This window comes from Lepisma saccharinum, unplaced genomic scaffold (genome assembly GCF_977018435.1).
Source record: "Lepisma saccharinum unplaced genomic scaffold, izLepSacc3.1 HAP1_SCAFFOLD_173, whole genome shotgun sequence".
NCBI lineage: Eukaryota > Metazoa > Arthropoda > Insecta > Zygentoma > Lepismatidae > Lepisma > Lepisma saccharinum.
This window is the reverse complement of record NW_028142974.1, coordinates 100,518-123,194: the sequence shown is the minus strand read 5'-3', so window position 1 is coordinate 123,194 and position 22,677 is coordinate 100,518. Positions and strand designations below refer to the sequence as shown.

Genomic DNA, 22,677 nt, shown 5'->3' with positions numbered 1-22,677 from the left:
GAACCCGGGACCCTTGGCGTCGCAGCGCGATGTGCTAACGTCTAATTCGAATCATTCTGACAGGCCAACGGTCCTTCGAGTAACATATTTCATATTGGAAAGGCCTAGAATCCAACGGTACATGGATTTTTGGCAACTTATAAGTAGCAAAGCCATTTTTTAAAAATATTTATTATAATTATTGATAAGAAGCATGTTTATTCCTTAGGACGTCTATTGGGTAAGTAACCTGAATTCTCTCATTATATAAATACAGCATTTCAATATATTTATTTATTTTTAATTTATTTGTTGTATTTGTATATATAATTAGACAGTGGTATTGGTGCGTCAACACTGAGGCTATTTGCACCTATGTAACTCCATGGCGAGGCGTCCCTATAAGAATGGGTACAATATTTGCATTTGTTGCCTGTACGCTCTTTTCACCAATTATGTGGAATATACGTTTCATTTATGTTTTTAATATTTTATTTATATTTTTGTATTATTTGATATTTTTTATAATATGCACCAACTTACGAGATAATCTTTAGCATACATTTTAAATATGTATTCATACAATGGCATATATTTTGGGAACATAGGAAGAATATAATACAGCACATACAGTACGTAATATTCATATTTTTGTAAACGAAGTGAGTTATATTACTGCATTGCAAATGTTTTCACAAAAGTTTTGAAAACTTTCAGTCAACAGTTGAAAACTGTTATCACTCCACGTGAACTTTATTGAAGCAATAATAAACATATGTGGTTTACCTTCACACCCTTCGCAAAAAGTAACAACGCTCTTCACTTTATTCGCTGCTGTTTTTCGGCCTCCTTTTTCAGAGACCAATTTGTTTAGAATACTTCTAACTAAGCAGGTCAAATATAAAGCTCAAAATAGAGAATGCATTTTCGCAAAATTGATTGTTGCTTTTCAATCGCCGGTGAAGCACAGAATGAATGCTTCCCTGTTGGCACCGCGTTGGTCCCATGGGACCGACACACTATAATTTGGATTTATCGATATAATAAAAACCAAAACCGAAATTTTATAACATGAAGTTATTTTACAACAAAACCACTACCCAATGGCATTAACGGCGCTGTCAGTGAATATTGAAAATTTCTTCCGAATAGTTAACGTGAAACGTTCTTGCAATTGACGCGTTGTATTATTTTACTATTAATATTAACTTAATAATACTCAACGGTGAACGATGAGACTCGGTGAAGTACACAGACTCCTCTCAGGTACAGGGATAGTGTTAGGCAAAGACAATATTCACAGCACAGAAAAATAAAACCACATTACTGCAGTATGTATAAACTGAAAGGGGTTTATTCTTTATTTATTGCAATTATAATGCAAATGTACTTGAGACGAAGGCGAGGATTTCTCTTTATCGATGAATTGACTCAACTAAAATGCATAAACTCAATGCGTGGCTATCGGCAAGCCTATGATCACATAGACCTAACTTGCGCCCCGAACTACCACACCAAGAGATATGCAATGATAACTCAGCCAATATTTGCTCTTTAGCCTTTTATTTCCAAATTATTCCTTAGGCTAGCTTTATTATTAAACGTAGAATGGTTGCAGTATTGTGCATATCATCAATGCATGGCTATCGGCGTACCTATGATCACATAGGCCTAGCTTGCGCCCCGAACTACCATACCAAGATGTATGCCCAACATCGAGGAGTTCTTTTTAAGTTTAAAAGCTTCGTCGATCCGTGGCGAAAAAATGTGATATTTCTCAGCCCTGGCCCAAAACCATGGTAACGGTTGAAGTTTTTGCGTGCTATGACGTGTAACCGGCCAAGTGAATGCATCACTTCAATGTGATTTCACGTGAAATGACAAAACGACAGTGTTGCAGTATGCAGATATTAAACACCAGAACAAGAACAATGTCTAGATGAGGTTGTGTACTACAGGCTGTGGAAAAGGAGATGCGATAACCACTAACGCCGTCAAACGGTTGGGCGCAAACTTTACGTCACATACCATGAAGAAGTAATAGGATCTGAGCTGATTATGTCCTTTGCAGTACACTTAGTGTTGCTCACTGGACGGGACATGTCCCGTCTCGTCTCGTGTCTCGTCTCGAAAACGAGACGAGACACGAGACGGGACAAGCCTTTTGAAATTCGAGACGGGACGAGACGGAATGCCTTTCTCGTCTCGTTTTCGAGACGAGACACGAGACGGGACGGGACGGCTTTTGAAAAGTCTCGTCTCGTCTCGAATGTCTCGAAAAAATAAAAGCAAAATATTTAATCAGTTGCAAATACTTGTTTGCTTGGAAAAAGGTATTTCAATTAGAAACGTTGATAAGCGTGTGTTAAGTCAAAATTAGACTATTCTAGAGAGAGGAATGAATGAATGAATACCTAAACTTATTTTCTATACTCTTTCGAAACACAGGGTTACTCCCCATTTTTATTTTTCAATTCATTCCAGGTTAATAATTTTATGTTAGGATAGTACTCCAGATACTAATACAATTCTGAATAACACCAAGTAAAAGGGCAGGTAGAGAAGGTGGAAGGAGGGGCCAAAAGATCGTGGAGTATCTGAGTCCGAGATTTATCTTCTAAACATAGTCTCAGCTCTATAGGTTGGAAAGATAAACGGACCGACGGATAGGGTTTATTATTATTATTTAATTTTTACATCAAAGGGTGTACAAAAGTGAATGTTATTAGGAAGTAGGAAAAACATTGTGGGAAACATGGCAGTACAAATTGATAAGGAGTTGTTGGGAAAGTTATTAAGGAGTCCAAGATATTAGCAAGACTAAGAGAAAGAGATAATTAGGGACAAATAATCTTGCATTATCCCACTCCGAACAGCTGAGAGCTAAAGAGGAGGAGAAAATACGGTATTATGGAAAGAAGTAATTTGGTGATTTAATGTTTAATTTAGTGTTTACAGGGAACCATGACAAGATTTTACCACGTGATTATTTGCACGGGTTGCGAAATTTTTAGAATATTATGGAAATTTCAGATATGTCTTTGTTGAGAAAATTCTTGTTGTTTAACTCAGGCATTCTACAGGTTTTTGGATTCGATTTTTTTACGTCCGTTTGAAGATTATTTCCAATGCTTTTTTTTATTTTTTTATTTCTTATTTAAGGAGAATACTATTCCTTGGATTGTAATAACGAAATACTGAGCCTGATATAGAATAGATTTGAAATGAAGGAAGTGCACTAAGTTCTGTATAATCGTCGTAGAAGGAAACGTTGTTCTATGGGGACTCCCCGATGGTACAGTGGTAGCGTCGTCACCTTGTAATCAAGGGGTGTCGGGTTCGATACCCGGTGAAGGAACATAGTGATTTGAATCCCACTTTAAAGTGTGGGTCCAGTCCCGATTAGCCTTTCTGTAAATCAGATGAAGGAATGTTGTAGCTGTTCTTTTTATTCTGTGAATTTAGCCTTCAAGTTTATGAGCAAAATACATGTAGTATCTACTGTCTACATTTTCAATCGTTACTAAACAAATTTCACAAAGTAGTTTCATCAAACTTCAGAGGGAAGCTGACACCAATGTCAGGGTGGCGGGAGCCTGTTTACGGCCAGGGTGTATTCCGAGACTATTTTTCGCCGTTCCTCACTGACAGAGGTTTCGCTTTGAACAATGGACACCGTTGCTTGAGGGGGTAAACACCAAACATAGGGGCGAGGTTGACCTGCAGTAGCGGGTAAGTGCCATAAATCCAGGCCTAAAGTAGGAATGAAGGTTGATGCAAGAGAGAGGCAATAAAAATTAAGTAATTTGCTTTGCTTGCTGACAGGAAGTTTTGCAGGAAAAGCTGAAAAGGAAAACGGCAGACTTTGAATGAAAGAGGGACAGTGAACACAAGTGCTTTGTATTATTCGCCGACACACAAGCTTCCATTTCGAAGGTGAGGCTATCATCAGCGAAGTTATTAGAGGGTTGGAAGCAGTGACGAAGCCAGAGGAAGCAGGTGTACGCCCCATGTCAGACACTTCGCCACCCACCCCCCTCGGGCCCTCCAACTGAGGTTAATTAAATATCGAATAATAAGAGAGTTCATTTATAAGAGTATGACGATTTTCACCTTTTCAAAGTGGTGTATTCTATATGATATCACTTTCCTGCTTATAATACCAACTTGATTAACACATATTAATTTGTTTCGTCCAAGATTCGAGCGCCGAACTGGGCATAGGTGATTTCTCATTCATTTATGTCCTGTAATAGCCGAGATTAACCTAAGTTTTAACCAGTCTTAAGAAATGGGAAAAAGTGTTGAATGTGGATGGTTTTAAAACATCACGAATATTTTCAGGACCAGAAGACATCATCTATAGTACGGTCAAATTATTCTAATCGTGGTAGTTAGAGACAACGCTAATTATTAAAAGACATTCAAAGTTGATTCAAGATTTGGTTGGTTGGTTGATTTGATGTTTTAAGTCCACTTCATGCACAGAAAAGCCAATCGGGATTGGACTAATAGTTTAAAGTGCCTCCACTGGGTATCGAACCCAGGACCAAAGGTGATCGAAGAAAACCCGACACTACGTGTCAGTTGTTGTGGATTCATCGCGGTTTCTTACTATTCACGGACTTGAATTTCAAGATGATGAGTCTGAGAAAACCGTAACAAAGGGAATTTTTTCGATACTCTTGAAGCTAATGAGGGGATATTATTTGGAAATGTATTGAACGTGAACCTTAAAATGCAAATTACACTTAAAATTCGATTCAAAACATATCGCGGGCAGGTAAAAGAATGCTTATTAGGATTTGCCACTCTTCAATCATTGGATGCAGGTTCGCTCTTTCACGTACGTATCAAAATCGGAGAACTTCTTCCCACGAACTCCATAGGTGCCTGTAATTGTGTAGCACAGACATACGTTGGAGTGGTAGAGTAAGAGTAAGTAATGCCAGGGTCAGAATATGTCTTGAATTATGAGATAACTGTAACCTTCGTCTGATTTTTTTATCCTGTGATAACATTTCCCTGAAAGGTGAAACACAAATTTTGCCCAAAACTCTTCAGCATTACGAAGATTGTTGTCCTTAAAATCTTTGAAAAGGCTTGCTCGAAACAGGATGCTGGATGCAAACTGCCTCATTTGGCTGTTCTTGCCATTGAGAAGAAATGTCAAATCCTGGACGTACCAAAGGTGGGCAATGTGTTCTCCAAAGCACATAGAGCAGAATTCTCCTACAGGAGAAGTGCCTTACATTGTTTCTAAGATTCATTTCTTCCAACGTCACGTTTATTTTGCAAGAAAATTAAACTCTTCGAAGCATTTTTTCGTCATTTATATTATTATCTTATAACTAAAATATTTATATCAGTAGTTTCATCTCAAGAAAGACGATGAATTATAAAATTATGAATGTCTTCCAATACTGAAATAGGCCACTAGAGACAACGCAACTTATCAATAAAAAAGAATTAATGTCTGTATTAAAACGAATCATGTGGAGATAAACTCGTAATCAAGAAGTAAATTTAGGCAGTAAACGTCCACTCTAAATAAAATACAAACACAAAACACCATACATGATATAATAATAATAATAATAATAATAATAATAATTATTATTATTATTATTATTATAATAATAATTATTATTATTATAAGTATTATTATATATGTATATATATGTGTAGTGTTTTCGGGCGTTTTAATGTGACTGCCCCCTTACAATATTTTGTTGCCAGCCTTCTGCCCCCCCCAGTCACATTTCCCTGGCGCCGTCACTGGTTGGAAGTAAATTTATTAGGACGAGGAAAGTAACATTAGCTGTTGACAGTGTTGTACCAAAGGACGTGATGTATGCTACTGTTTGTATAAATTATAGGAAATTTAAGCAAAAAAATATAATTGTTGAGACTTGAGAGTTGTTTCCTTCATTTGATCGTGGGAAGAGGTTTTCTGAGACAGAGTGGGATTATTTTACACATACATGAGAAAGGGTGGTTGTTTAAAGATAGAGACGTATTTTGCACATTTTTTAAAAGTTCAGATAAAACAAGAATTTAGCCTTACTCTTATGAAAAGAAATAACGCAGTACAGGGAAAGAATAACTCTTCACATTTCTCGTAGCTGGTGGGATGCAACCCACATGCACAAGAGTATTGCAGGAAGTCTATGAACGAGGATGAAGAGGGATATGTGAAATTTGACTTAGCTGCGGGTGAATTAGTGGGTTCTAATATTCTTAAGGTTGATATTGGGTTTTAAGTCCACTTGATTCACAAATAGGCTAAATGGCGAACCGAACTACAGTTTAAAGTGCGATCCGATCCACTTTGTGCCTCCATTGGGTATCGAACGCGGGGACCCTTGATTACAAGACCTCGACGTTATTACTACGTAATCGGGGAGGCACCCAATTTACACAAATATGTTGATTCCAATAACACGTTATATGTATAATCTGATAATGATGCACTTTTGGTGCAAATAAACATATTTTTTTCAACTATAGCATGTCTAAAAGAATCATAGAAGTTGGGATTTTTATAACTTCAGGAGGCACGGCTCTGTAAATGTGCGATATAAAATATATGCAGGTTTGTCTTCCATACGTGGTGGTTTTGTCACGTTTCTTCGCTTCGTACAACATACACTTTTGCAGGAACGGCTTCTTGCATCCTCCTGGGGCCTTGCTCTAGCTAAACAAAAATATATTTCTTTAGCATAATCGAGGGTTACTTTTTTATGCCGAACAAGGATTTTATTGCGATCATACGGCTTTGAATGACAGTATCAATGAAGATTTATGTACACTACTACTTATAATAATGAGAATAAAATATTAATCAGGAATTTTATTTTTCGTCAAGTGGACTTAACATCCTTTTTTGTTATTTAGCAAATATTCAATTCATCACCTTTTTTGACATTAAACTTCTTGCCAGGACAGTTGTTTTTATGCAAATTTAGGCGATCTTAACTACACGTAAGCTAGATATTAGCTAATATTCGTGCTGTTATATTACTATTCTTCTACAATCTTTGTAACATTTCATGTAATAACAATAATAGAATTGATTAATTTACATATTCAAGTGAATAGACCTATGAATTATATTAATGTATTAATTTAAACATTTGCTTAATTGTTGTCGTTAATGTTATTATTATCATTTTTTCTGAAACACTTGGCTCGGACACCCTCCCCCGACATATATTTCTAGATGCGTGTCTGCCGAAGGATAAATTAGATCAAGCGGTGGTGGTATCTGACTTAGAGGCTAAAGAGAAAACAAAGAAGTATGTGCGTCATAAGTTGAGCATAAGAAACAGCACAATATCACAAAGAAACACTTTTTGAAACTTATGTCATAGAAGATGTTTAAGAATATTAAAAACAATAAATGCTTTCTTTTTGTAATATACTAAGTATTGAAATTTTAAATAGTCTTTTGTGTTCGTACTACACATTTAAAAACTTTTTTGTTGCTCCCGAGTGCCAAGCTTAGAATTTAAAGAAGAAATGTACATTTTCATAGTGCACGGAAGTTCGACATTCAGAAAGAAAGAAGGTCTAGTGGAAAACATTTCAAAACTACCAAAAGGTATAGCAGTAATGAAAAGAGCACTCTTGTATGGAAGCCAGAAAAACCACAAGGTAGATTTCATAAGATACCTAGCAATCAGTAACCAACAAACTTCATTTTTAATATTAATGTCCTCATGATTAACGAACCTTATTTTATTCTCACCACATAATAGGTAAAATATTTGGAGCTTTATTCCACTTTCCGGAAAAATATTTCGTGTTTCTGCTACTTTTGACTTTTGTTGGCATGATAACCCGGATCACTTTTACGAGACGAGACGAGACAAAACGAGACGGGACGAGACGAGACGGGACAGAACCCTTCGAGACGGGACACGAGACGGGACAAACGAATATTTTCGAGACCAGACACGAGACGAGACAGCATTTTCACGAGACGGGACGGGACAGACCAAAGTCTCGTCTCGTCTCGTCTCGTGGGCAACACTAAGTACACTCAGAATTAGTTCACTTCATCAAATGATTTACTAAATCTCATCAATTTACATTGTCGAATTCATTATTTGAGTTTTTTGGTTTAGGTTCAACATCTTCACCGAAGAGAAAATTATGCTCATTTCTTTGTTTTCCTTGACCCTGTACATCCAGGGTCAAGGAAGTCAGTAATAAGGTGTGTTATATACAGTGTACGTACAATTATAGATTGAATTGTATCTTCTCCAAATATGATGTATAAAGAAACAAACTGCCGGAGAACTAAGTGAGGTGAGTGTACAATTTTATATTACTATTATAGTGGAACCACAAGCAAAGAAACCTGCGCAGACTCGCGACTCCTGTGCACCGTACTCCAGTGTGGAGGGGAGGGGGAGAGTGGAGCATGCTCTCTTATAGTCCGAGTTGAACGGAAGAGGAGGAAGGTTATTTTTCTTGTGGTCGCTCTTGTAAGTAAGGTGAACTGTGATTGGCCATTCATCTATTTTATCACTTCTTCATCATCTCAATTGAATTAAATGGCCGGAAGAGCAAAGTAAATTTATCAAATATAAATACAAACACGTACCGTTTAATAAATAACCAAAATGGAATGAAAAGTTAGCAGTTTGTATTTTTATTGCTTTATGTAAATATGTAGGGAAAAAGCGAGAGAGAATTGTACACCAATGGCAAAGAAATGGTAGGCGAAGTATTTACCAGGATTATACTCCCTACATTCCTGCTCATAATAAGGAGTCGAAGGCATCTTGCTTAAGGACCTTTCTTCGATGTAAACCTAAAAGTTGACTTTTCAGATTACGTACATAATCTTCTGGGCAGAAATGCGTACTGCTGATTCTAGCATTAGCATGATTCACGTTAGCGTTTCTACACGAATCCAAAGCTCGGTGACCGAAGAATCCTTTTGAAAAACGTATATAACGTATATATAATGTTCAACGTACTTGGAATATTTATATTGTGCTGAACTAAAATAAATAATAATAACAAGTGGTGTGCGGTATCTCGAAAAGTCGGGACCGGGATCGGAAAGAAAAATTCCGTCCCTATCCCGACTTCAGCAAATGACTTCCCTAAATTTCTGGATCCCGAGCAGTCGGGAAATACCGAATGGTCATTTTGAAACGTTATTAATTCTTGATGTTTTCTACATTGCAAGTGTCTGAAACTTATCGGAAATTGTTAGTTTTCATTCCAGAAATGCAAAGAAAATCACTTAAGGTGAAAATGAGAATTTGAGATTTCCCGACTAGTCGAGAAATTGCGAATATTTCCCGTACTGAATGTCGGGATTTAAAAAAAAAATCCGTTCCGATCAATAATATTCTGTCCCGCATAACAATAAGTACCTATCTATATTTATTTTCAATTTGTCTGAAGCCACAAAATGTAAATGTGTGGAAATGCTCATTTGTGTACTTGATTTCGTGTGTTCAGTTTCAGGCATGGTTTCCTATCTGCATAGTGCAACACTAGCGCATAGATTTGCAATTCATTTCATGGATAAATTCACCTCTTACCGTCGTTTCGTCATCACGAGCAAACAACGGATTGGCCCAACCTATACTTCTAATAACCTTGATATTTCTTACGCGATATCCTCGCTTTTATACTATTTTCGAGAACACAGATTAAAGTACAGATGAATCATTCACTATCTACAAAAGGATACTATCAACAAAAAAGACATCTATACATCTTTAGAAATACAAATTCGTATAGTGCACTCTCGCAAACATGAAGATAACATTAAACTACTCATAACAGAGCATAAAATACAATAAACATTAAATAAAATACATTACAAACAGGGTGCAATATTATATATAATAACACAACATTTACGTGTCCTTTCATAATAGTATAATATATCAGTGAGATATTTTAAGGTTGTGACGTCACATAAAAATATGGATCATATCAAACGTGCCAAACTGATTAACATGCCATAGCACGGCATTCATGTGCGTAGTTCGTATAAAGAACTAAGCCATATAATTTTGATATGCACTGTAAAATAATGCTACTTTCTTCATTTATTCAACCACAATATAGCAATCCACTTCCATATTTTTAAAAGATTGTCTTCCACAGATTTAGCATCATCTTGCACATTTCAATCAAGGTTCTGTCTAATCCCAATACATTTTCTTGCAACTCATTCAATAACAGACTGGATGTTATTAAAAATTTCTTCAAAACCGGAAATAGCTTCAGCTTTCAGTATTGAAGTTCTGGTATCTCAGACATTTTTTTCATTTGCATGATCTTCAACGTAAAGCCAAAAACAATAAATTCAAAACAACAATAAAACGTATTAGTGGGAAATATAAGAAACAAAACTTATGCAAGTTAAAAGTAAACAAGACGTAACACTATGATGCCAGAGTTTGAATTCTGTTGTGTTCCTTAGGTTTAAGCAATCCAAACTTATATATTCTTACATATTACAAATATACTAGCACCATTTTACCCACCCATGCATCACCAAATAACCTGTACAGTTTCACAGAATTATCAAAGAGAAGATAGACAAAAGCTAAGTACATAATGAATATACGTAAAAAATCCGACATGGTTTAGACTGGCATATTACTCAAACAAACAAGAACTGACACAGATGGGTATGGCAAATTAGGAACACAAAGATTAACTAAAATAGATGTGTTTGCCCAGAATAGGGCAGTTCGTGTTTGATAACTTGACTTCCTCTACCACTGGCGCAGCATTCATAAAAAGATCGCCATAGCTGGGAAAGATTCAAAAAATGGGACTCGCTTCTAGTCACATACCAAATTGCAAAACTGGATTAGGACAGCTTTTGTAAACCTTCTCTTCACCAAAAATGACAGGCTGGAACACTGACGAATTGATCGATTGATTGATTTGCTTTATTGTATTCGCTCTTTGTACCACTTGTGGCTAATTTGGGAAGATGAGGTTGAGGGATGACATGATGAAATTGATGAATGGTCACTCACAAACATCCAACATCCAAGTCCAGGCAGGGAATCGAACCCGGGACCGCTGGCGTCGTAGCGTGATGTGCTAATCACTCCGCCACGGGGCTGGCGAAACACTGACGAAGTCATAACCGTGTGCATATGCAACGACTGTTGTGAAAAATTATCTGATGAATCAATGACAAATTGCTCACTTGCCTCTCACTGGAAAACCTTTCGACTGGCAGGTCACCTACTTACCTAATAATTTTTGCATTTTCTTGTAAAAATTATAATCCACAGTGAGTGCACAGATAATCAATAAAGTAGTGATAAATATTGCAAGGAAGAATTGTCTCAATGCATACATTTATATTGAAACGTTAAATGTGTTTTTTCTTTTAAGAAAATAAGTTTCACATAATTGTAATCCAATATATATATAGCCCGAATCCCACCACTCACTCACTCACTGACATAAATGTTCTCCATGAAGGAAGCCCCGGAGGCGAAAAACGCCCGATTACGACCCCCCATGAAATCGTCCCAAAAGACCGAGAAAATTCAAAAATCGCTCAATCGGCCCTTCCTTAAGGGTGAAAATGCCCTTTTTTCACGTCCTTAGCAACAGTTGCCACGGGCATTTTTTGCAGCACACATTGTTTTCTTCAATTCTTAATTGTCGAGATACATTATATTTCTCACAGACCTACAACACACAGATGAATCAACTCCTGGCTTTGAAAAGGTGCCTGAAACAAGGGTGACATCTACATAATAAGGAGTTTCAGCCCAGATACAATTACGTTATACTCAATGCGTAAATATCTACATCGTGCTTGTTTTAATTAAATGTTTAGGGGGTATAATGACATGCAATTCCTTAGAGCTTGCCGTGCCTGTTGTTGTCCATGGAAACGGATGTTACTAGGGAACTTAAAGAAAGTTTATTTTCACCCCGGAAGCTACTGTAAGTGAATTATGCTAGACTTTTCGAATTTCAAAATACGAGCATCAGCATTTATTACAGAGGCAAGTTAGGTATTTGAGGGGAATGACGGAAAAGAGTTATTATCCAATTACGTTCAAAAATGTGAAAATAATAAAATACGTAAATATTGCATTTTCAATTTAGTCGCTATTCAATTCCTTTATGCAAAACATCCAACTACTTATCTTGAAACGGTTATTACTTACTCAGTTCATTATTAAGAAAATAGACAATAATAGTTTGAATATTTGTACCTTATTAGAGCCCATACACACATAAAGTTACTTTCTAAACTTTTCAAATTAGCGAACTTGTACACATGTTCCCCATCATCCAATACAACATGCAGACATTTTCAAAGTCATTAAGATCATTGAGGAACCCCATCTAAAACATGATTGAGATCACAACGTGGCCGAAGGTCATGCATGCGAGCGTACAAGACGTGGCCAAAGGCCACGTCGAAAGTACGCGAGTCCAATATATATATAGCCCCAATCCCACCACTGACTCACTGACTCACTGACATAAATGTTCTCCATGAAGGAAGCCCCGGAGGCTAAAAATGCCCGATTACGACCCCCCATGAAATCATCCCAAAAGACCGAGAAAATTAAGAAATCGCTCACTTTGCCCTTCCTTAAGGGTGAAAATGCCCTTCTTTCACGACCTTAGCAACCGTTGCCACGGACATTTTTTGCAGCACACATTGTTTCCTTCAATTCTTAATTGTCGAGATACATTATATTTCTCACAGATCTACAACACACAGATGAATCAACTCCTGGCTTTGAAAAGGTGGCTCAAACAAGGGTGACATCTACATAATAAGGCGTTTCAGCCCAGATACAATTACGTATATATTGTTATATACTCAATGCGAAATTATTATCTGCATCGTGGTTGTTTTAACTAAATGGTTAGAGGTATAATAACAAACACTTATTTAGAGAGTTTGCCGTGCTTGTTGATGTCCATGTAAACGGACGTTTCTAGGGAACTTAAAGAAAGTTTATTTTCACCCCGAAAACTAGAAAACATGAGCATCAGAATTTATTAACAGAAGAGAGGTAGGAATTTGATGGGAATGACGGAAAACAGTTACGTTCAAAAATGTGAAAATAACAAAGTGCGTAAATGTGGCATTTTCAATTTAGTCGCTTTTCAATTCGTTTAAGCAAAACATCCAACTACTTATCTTGAAACGGTTATTTCTTACTCAGATTATTAATAAGAAAATAGACAATAATAGTTTGAATATTTATACCTTATTAAAGCCCATACACATATAAAGTTACTTTCTAAACTTTTCAAACTTATACATATGTACCCCATCATCCAATTCAACATGCAGACATTTTCAAAGTCATTAAGATCTATGAAGAACCCCATCCATAACATGATTGCGCCCACAAAGTGGCCGCAGGTCATGCATGCGAGCGTACAAGACGTGGCCGAAGGCCACGTCGAAAGTACGCCAGTCCAATATATATATAGCCCCAATCCCACTGACTCACTGACACAAATGTTCTCCATGAAGGAAGCCCCGGAGGCGAAAAATGCCCAATTACGACCCCCATGAAATCGTCCCAAAAGGCCGAGAAAAATAAAAAATCGCTCAATCGGCCCTTCCTTAAGGGTGAAAATGCCCTTTTTTCACGTCCTTAGCAACCGTTGCCACGGGCATTTCTTTTGCACCACACATTGTTTCCTTCAATTCTTATTTGTCGAGATACATTATATTTCTCACAGATCTACAACACACAGATGACTCAACTCCTGGCTTTGAAAAGGTGGATCAAACAAGGGTGACATCTACATAATAAGGAGTTTCAGCCCAGATACAATTACGTATATATTGGTAAAATCAATGCGAAATTATTATCTACATCGTGGTTGTTTTAACTAAATGTTTAGAGGTATAATAACATACACTTATTCAGAGAGTTTTCCGTGCTTGTTGTTCACCATGGAAACGGACGTTTCTAGGGAACTTAAAGAAAGTTCTACTGTAAGTGAATTATACTAGACATTTCGTATTTCAAAATATGAGCGTCAGAATTTATTACAGACGCAAGGTAGGAATTTGGGGGGAATGGCGGAAAACAGTTATTATCCAATTACGTTCAAAAATGTGGAAATGACAAAAGACGTAAATATTACATTTTCAATTTAGTGTTATTGAATTCGTTTATGCGAATTAATTATCTTGAAACGGTTATTACTTACTCAGTTTATTATTAAGAAATTAGACAATACTCTTTCGAATATTTGTACCTTATTAGAGCTCGTACACACATAAAGTAACTTTCGAAACTTTTCAAATTAGCGAACTTATACACTTGTTCCCCTTTATCCAATACAACATGCAGACATTTTACCCCATCTATAATATGATTACCCCCACAACGTGGCCGAAGGTCGCATGGGCGAGTAAATTGTATAACAGTAAATAACCTCTTATTATATGTTGACTAAAATACAAGACTAAATGTGTTTTTCATGTAATACATTTTGGTTTAGAAAAAAGTTGATGTTGTAATGTTAATATAAATTTTTATTTAAGATGTGGTTGGTTTAGAAAAAAGTTGATGTTGTAATGTTAATATGAATTTTTATTTAAGATGTGGAAAAGATTTTGCAAAGGAAAGCATTCTCAAATTTCTAGTTTCAGAGACAGAGTGGCTGGTTTGGTATGACAGTACATATTATTAATGTATAGATCTAACATAACCTTCTTCCAGTTATTTTCTATGTTATCCATACATGTAATTGCTAATCGCTAATAGAAGCATTTTTTTTCCTATACGTTTCATTCATTATCGTGAAAATATCTTTTATAACTTCCCATGGTGCTGCGGCTTCTCTTTTCATATAAAGCTGTGTTTACTTCCAAAATACATTTTACAACCTCAACAATAATTGGCTGTATCGTGCTAATACCACTGAATTAAGCAAGACAAATATGTAACAGTTAAAAGCAGTGTGGAGGCCACAATACTAGCATGTCATACTTTCTCATGGTGTAATATTCTAATTGTCATTTAGTATTTTTCTTGCATTTATTACAACATACTTTATTAAAAATAATAATTTGGGTAGTATGATTCAAACCAAATTGTAACATTTTTCGTAATTTTCTGGCATTTTCACCACACATGCCTTCTGCGTCCAATCATTATTTAATTTTCTTTCAAAGATGTATTGTCACAATTATTTTCCTCACTTTTGATTAGGAGAACATTATTTTCATGTTGCATTATTAACAACAAAACTATACCTGCATATAACTGACACTGTACACACCACACCCGAAAGCAACTGTTATGTATTACTGTTTTGTGGTAACGTCTGAAACAGTTGTTTCAAAGATTGAATAATTCAATACACTTCATTTTAAGGTGTTTCCGCAAAAAAATATATAGCAAGAGTGCAAGGGCCGATGAGATGCAGTCCTTCACAAAAAAGTTGAATTTATTGAAATTTGTAAAATGGATTGGGGAAGATATTGGATGTAAATTTATTCTGGGAAATTCTGAATCTATATAAGTGCAAAAAGTTACTCTTCTGGGAACAATTATTTTAAATATAAATTATGGTTTAATTGTGTAACCTGCATGCGTGTAACTTATCTGGAATTAACCAATTGTAAGCTACTGTCTGCATTTATATTAATGCACTTTTAGAGTTAACATATATACAGCGTGAGTCAAAAGTCCCAGGACACCCTTTTAATCTGAAAACGACTTGACGAACTTGACAAAAAAATGTGCGGAACAACATAAAACAGACATATTTAAGCAATATATGTTTACTTTCGATACTCTAGGCTCACTTTCATATTTGCTGACATAAAACGTACAAACCTGTTCAGGATCACTGCCATTGTTAGCGTACTGAACCTTATATCTAGCACTTTGTCTGCTTGACTAACCTTATGTTAATGCAAACAGTACGTCCCCCCATTGAAACCAATTCTAAAGTTATAAGAGGTGGCAGTGGTGGCGAATGGGTTCCAAAACTAGGGGGGCAAGGTGCCAAACACTATTACCGGAAAATTGCATGTATAGTTTATGTTGCAATTTATTGCGATTTCGAATTTCGCATAGAGTAAAGTTGAATGGCACTTCCACCACTCTATATAAGGATTTTATTGTGTGTAAAAATGAACACAAATAATTTTAAAAACTATCTGCCGAGAGAATTCAATTTCCTATATAGTGAAAGATGATGGAAAATCACGGAAGTTATAACATATTTTCAACATATACATGTTCGTTTTAGGATGTAGTGAGGTATTAATTAGTTTCATGGATCCAATCATTTCAGATATTAAAATTAGTGTGATTCGGGATGATAATAATTAGCGTGAAGGATGCGGAGGAGGTCCACCAAAAGTTCCAAATATCCATGGACCTACCAGGGGTGGTTTTCTATCTCTCATCAAAAGTAATTATAACGATTTGAAGAAGCAAAAATGTCTTGCACTTGAACAGGTACATACATATTTTTGTGGTTGCATCTTTTCCTTCATACGTGTATATATATTGGTGAGGTTGTACTCAATACACACACACACACACACACATAGCATTCTTAAACCCGAAGATCAATCCAATCTCTTCCATCCTTACCGTTACAGATTTCCTTCAGGTCCATCTCAACGTTATGCCTCCATATTCGTCTTGGCCTTGCTTCAGGTCTCTTACCATCAGGTGTACCAACGATAATCCTGTAATCTCTTATTTCCGTTCCCAATTGTCTCACATGGAATGACCATCTAAGTCTTCTATAATACGTATATATCTGTGTGTGTGTGTGTGTGTGTGTGTGTGTGTGTGTGTGTGTGTGTGTGTGTGTGTGTGTGTGTGTGTGATGGTGTGTGTGTGTGTGTGTCTTCATACACATACATGTACATGTATTTTACTTCGTTCATTTTTCTTCGCTTTTCTGCTGTTTTTGGCTAATCGTGAAGATGGAGATGAGTGATGTGATGTAATTAAGGAAGCGACATTCACAAAGAAGATCCAGCATTGGAATCAGAGACTTCTGGCGTAAATTGGATAAGGATCAGGAATTCATTTTAGTGCAAACATAAACATAAATAATGCCAAGAGTGTCTAAAATATTATTTTCTCATTTTGTTTAATAGACCAGAAGATCCTTGGTAAGTTGTACCTCCTTTCTAAACGTTAAGCGTTCTTTTAAGATGTACAAGTTAATATTTATCAGTTTACTCCATAGACTAATTTTATAATTTAAATTATTGTGATGCGGAATTGAATTAACTAGGAAGACACTGGTAATTCACTAGAAATAGACTCAAGTATCAATGTCAATAGAGGTGTCTTCAGAAAATAATAATCACCGTTTGTAGCATTTTTTTTCTGATATAAACTTCTTGAAGTAAACAAGAACAATTTCATACAAGAATAGAGTCGCTGAAGAAACGTCTTGACATTTTATATCCAGGTCACGACCCTGAAATGTTTACCAATATTTCTTCATGATGAATGCTGTACGAGATCGGAGTAAACTATTAATAGACTTAAATGTCAAGAGTTTACATGATATAAAAATTTACATCATCTTAAGATTAAGTAAGAGGAAGGAGTTGAGATATTGTGAGTAATTCTTACACGAGGAGAGGTCCAAAATATATGCTACGTTCCAGCGATATCATTACGTGAACTAATCTTTATTCAATTATCATCCGGTTGTGTTTTATATTTGTTCAATGTTTCAAATATGATATTTTATGATGAATGTGCCGTAATCATTGAGTAAGGAAATGCATAAACTTATTTTATGTCATGAAACCTGTCAATCCAATAGCAGGCTCCCACCTGGCTCTCAAATGCTATAACAAAGTTGGTCAGTGAAATAGCTGACACATGAAGTACACATTTGTCTGTTGCTATGGAAACGGTGTTGCAAATGTATGCAAACTGTTGAAGGAAATCTGCCTCAATCTGTACTCTATCGCAAGAATTCCGCTCATAAGGAGCAGAAAGCGGGAAGCAGTACAAGCTGCTGCAAAGCCTGGGAAGTGCAGTCCCTCTTCCCCTTCCAAGCATCTCTCGTTCGCTCACTCCAGACATTAACGGGACAGAGTATATCTGGATACTTCACCTGTGCAACAGCAGAGAGCTGTTTCCCCTCTCTTTTGCAGAAGGATGCCGAAGTGGTCCAGTAGAGGGATTTCCATGGAGCGTTAAATTGGAAGTTCCGCGTTGGACATTAATTTACGCTGGTTCCCTGTGTATTGCAATGTATGAAACCAACTTTTCGGAATGACCCAGTGTGCGGTAGTGAACTTGAAGCACATCCGGTATATCTGGGCTATTTCCAGTTTCATACATTGGAAATGAGAGGAAAACAGCTCTCCAATGGAAGTCTGATAAAGTTTTCGGACAGAAAGATGTCAATTTGCTTCAAGAGTACGCTTATATTTGCATCTCCATTCCGTCTAGCAAGTTAACTACATGAGAGCTCGTACAGTCAACATAGGCGCTTGCATACCATCTGATTAGGGGGTGTAAAATCCTTGCTGAAAGTTCAGTCGGGAAGAAAAACCTCCTTCTCTGTCACTGTTTTAGCTTTATTGCATCGATGCGCGCGCGTAAATATGTATATACCGGGTGGTCCAAAAGTCCCGGAACGGTCGCGTATCGTCAGAAATACACATCGAATCGGAAAACCAAAAAATGCATGTTTAATAAGTGAGAGAAAGCCATTAAATGATATCACACTTGATTCCCCACCCACGCCAACTGGGGGTGTGGCGGTTGCAACTGTGAAATTTGAAATGGAAACCCCATTTTGTATTATAGAATCGGAAAGAGTACATCATTCAGAGCCCAACGAGCTATCAACCATCCTCCTAGCTCAATTGGGAACGGAGATATGGCGATTTTAAATTTTCGCAAAAAAAATTCGGAATCTTCATGTGATCGTAGACCCCCCCCCCCCCTTTCCATATACTCTATTGAAAGACCTTGACGTGCAGATTCCGAAACTGCAATTGCTTTCACTCTAGCTCTATTAGACACAGAGATAAGTCCCTTTGATTTTTTTTTTTTTATTAAATTTCCACGTTTTTCTTTGTTTCTTTTTTTTTTCGAAAATTTAAAATCGCATATCTCCGTTCCTAATTGAGCTAGGAGGATGGTTGATCGCTCGTTGGACTCGAAATGAAGTCCTCTTTCCGATTCTGCAATACAAAATGCAGTTTTCATTTAAAATTTTACAGTTGCCCCGCCCCGCCCCGCCCTCAGGGGGCAGAAGAGGGGAATCAAGTGTGATATCATTGAATAGCTTTATTTCACTTATTAAACATGTATTTTTTCGTATCGATTTGCATTTCTCACGATATGTGACCGTTCCGGGACTTTTGGACCACCAACGCTTGGGTGCTGGTAGGTATCATAAAAACAAGTAACTTTTCCCTATAAAGTTTACCTCGAAAGCGCTTAGTTTCTGCGCTATAAGCGCTTAAAATCTATCCTGTACGTATGCAACCCAACACAGCAAACGCTTGCTCTGACATAACTACCAGGGGCGCGTGGTGGGTTTGCCACTAGCGTTCCTCGTTAAGAGAGACGACTTGAAAAGAACAACCTGAAAGTCTTGCCTGAGCAAAATCCAAAACATTAATGATACTTGCGATGTTGTAAGAAGCATTGACAGTATTTATAAACTGACCAAGACAAATAATGGGCAGACTGAAATTCAAGATTACGTACTCATTCTAAAATATCTCCATAATTGATCGATTGATTTGGTTTATTTTAATTTGCTTTTCTGCCACCTTTGGCTAATCGCGAAGATGAGGATGATAGCTATGATGAAATAACAAAATTACACCATTGTCTAGGCCAGGATTTAAACTCGAGACACTTGGCGATCTTTGCTAACAACATCACTACGGAGTGTTTCGTGTATAATGCAATATCAATATATATATATAGGGGGTGGACAAAAACATGAAAACACCTCGTGAAATGCACATCTAAATTCACATGTTCATTATTTCAACATTTGTATGTGGCTCTGCCGTATTTGCCCAATACCACTACCTGTCCAACCTTCGCACTACGTTGCAATATTCATTTGGTGTGAAGACAGTGTTCTGTGCAGTTGGCAGTGGATCATGTCAGAGCTAACAGAATTCGATCGTGGGCAAATTGTTCGAAGCACGTATGGTGGGTGGTTCCGTAACCAGGTAGACGAAGTGTTTGGTGTTTCGGAAGGCACGATATCTAAGATTATGACCACATTCAGGACGACTGGAAAAAACGCATCCGATAAACACCAGCGTTGACGGAAATGTATTTTGAGTGATAGAGACTCCAGAACATTGCGTAGGATTGCGACTAAAATTAAGAAGACTACAGCTGCAAAAGTGACTGATGAACTGAATGTCATGCTCACAAACACTGTCAGCATGAAAACTGTACGAAGGAAGCTCCACAAGCAGGGTATTTCTGGACGAGCTGCAATTCCTAAGCCACTCATCAGTGATCTTAATGCCACTAAGAGGAGACAGTGGTGCCAAAGTCATAAAACCTGGTCTTTGGGGAAGTGGAAGAATGTCATTTAGTCAGATGAGTCCTGCTTCACACTCTTTCCGACTTGTGACCGAGTTTATGTCTGGAGAACGCCGGCTCAAGCTTACCATTCCGATTGTTTGCTGCCAAGAGTGAAACATGGCGGGAGTTCGATCAGGGTATGGACAGCCATATTGTGGTATTCTGTGGGGCCCATCGTTACCCTGCAAGGTTACGTCACTGCCAAGGTCTATGTGACCATTTTGAGCGACCAGGTCCATCCTATGGTACAAACTTTGTTCTCCAACGGTGATGCCATTTACCAAGACGACAAAGCTCATGTTCACACAACTCACATCGTCCAGGACTGGTTTTCTGAGAACGAGGATGAAGTGTCACCTCTACCATGGCCACCACAATCGCCAGATATCAATATTATTGAGTCTTTGTGGTCTGTGTTGGAGAGAAATCTGCGATATCCACCTCCATCATCCTTAACGGAACTGGAACTTGCCAATGTTTTGCAGGAAGAATGGTTCAACATTCCCTTGAAAACCATACAGGATCTCTATTTGTCCATTCCGAGAAGACTGCAGGCAGTTCAGCAAGCCAAAGGTTCTTCTACACCATATATTAGTCACGGAAATGTGTCTTTGTTGGGTGTTTCCATATTTATTTCCTTCTAATGTTTGTGGCAATGTCCCTCTGCCTCCTGTGGTCGTGCACTCCCATCCCTTGTAGTTGCTTTGCACTTTCATCGCCTTGAAAATACTTCAATTTATTTAAGTGTTTAATATAGTTTATTAACGGTGATAAGACATAATTTCTAGGTGAAAGTATAATAATATAGGGGCATGGACGTCTGGAAAGGGGGGACGGGACAAGGGTCGCTAAACTTCACTCTTAAAAAGCGAATGTCAACCTAAAAGTATATATTAATGCTTTAATTTCAAATCAAATGCTGTATCAAATGCTGTTTTTTGAGGGGGCAACAATATTATCGGGGTAATATACCCCATGGAAAAATACCTTGCTTGTCCCTCATTGGAAAAAAAAAATTGCGGACGTCTATGATTAGGGGGTGTGCCCCGTGCGCACGCCTATGACCGTCAACGAAGTTAGTACTTATTGATTGAATTGATTTATTTTAGTTCGCTTTTTGTGCCACTATCTGCTAATTTGCGAAGATTGGGATGAGTGATGACATAATGTAATTGATGAATGGATACTCACAAACATCCATGCCCAGGACGAGATTCGAACCCGGGGCTCCTGACGTCGTAGCACTTTTTTAAGGAATCTAGTAATACGGTGTGTTTTATACACTTGTGGGTTTAATTGTATCTTCTGCAAATATGCTGTATAAAGAAACAATGTCGGAGTACTAAGTGAAGCGAGTGTATGTTAAGTGTAATGGCTCTGTTTCGAAAATGGTAACACAGGGGTTGATAAACCTCTTTTGTAATCAGGAACGTGTAGGGTGACATACAGGCTGAATCGAAACTAGATCTCGCACTTGGCTACTCGATGTAATACCTGCTGTATCGCAGACAGAAAGTAACAAAAAAAAATTTTTTCTTCTTCTATCAGAGACTACAACCTACAGGGAATGCACAAAACTATGTGGTAAGTATGTCTATCATCATTAGATTGTTAATTAATACGCTATGCCATCTACAATTAACAGCCCCCTTGTGTTACAATAGGCCTGTCTGGTTCGCTGCACTTTTGACTCTGCACTCACGTGTCTAGTTGGTTATAAAGTGCAGTACCGCATATTTCTTGATTTGGTGTCACGTATGTCAAAGGTCATCACGAAATTAATGCCTCCTCTGATGTAAAAGGTAAACATTGAAGGAGCAACAATTGGAAAGTTTGTGTGAAAATAGATACACATGTTGGGTACCTACTAAGGGTATTCAAAATACTGTTCTTTGCTTTCCATACATTTCTGCCAATGTTCAACCTAATGCTGAAATCCGATTTGTAAAAAAGTCGTATGCAGGGGTGCCCATCCGCCTCCCCACCCTCCACAAAAGCCAATGGCGCAATCCTGCTCAAAATCATGTTATGCGTCCCCGCCAAATCATATCATATGTCTCCCCACCAAAATTCATATCATTCTTGCCCTCAAACCACATAGTAATCCCCACAGAGTAATTAATTATGA

At 37.3% G+C, this 22,677-nt stretch overlaps 1 long non-coding RNA gene across 1 annotated transcript in view; it reads left to right on the top strand.

Annotated features, from left to right (window-relative positions):
- The first annotated feature begins 210 nt into the window (after positions 1-210).
- The window catches only part of LOC145982452 (uncharacterized), a 36,747-nt gene continuing 14,280 nt past the window's right edge, over positions 211-22,677 (top strand). Inside the window, exons 1-4 of the long non-coding RNA XR_014441056.1 lie at positions 211-220; positions 14,633-14,651; positions 17,111-17,125; positions 22,098-22,133. This is a non-coding gene — a long non-coding RNA (uncharacterized LOC145982452). The remainder of the gene's footprint in view (positions 221-14,632; positions 14,652-17,110; positions 17,126-22,097; positions 22,134-22,677) is intronic.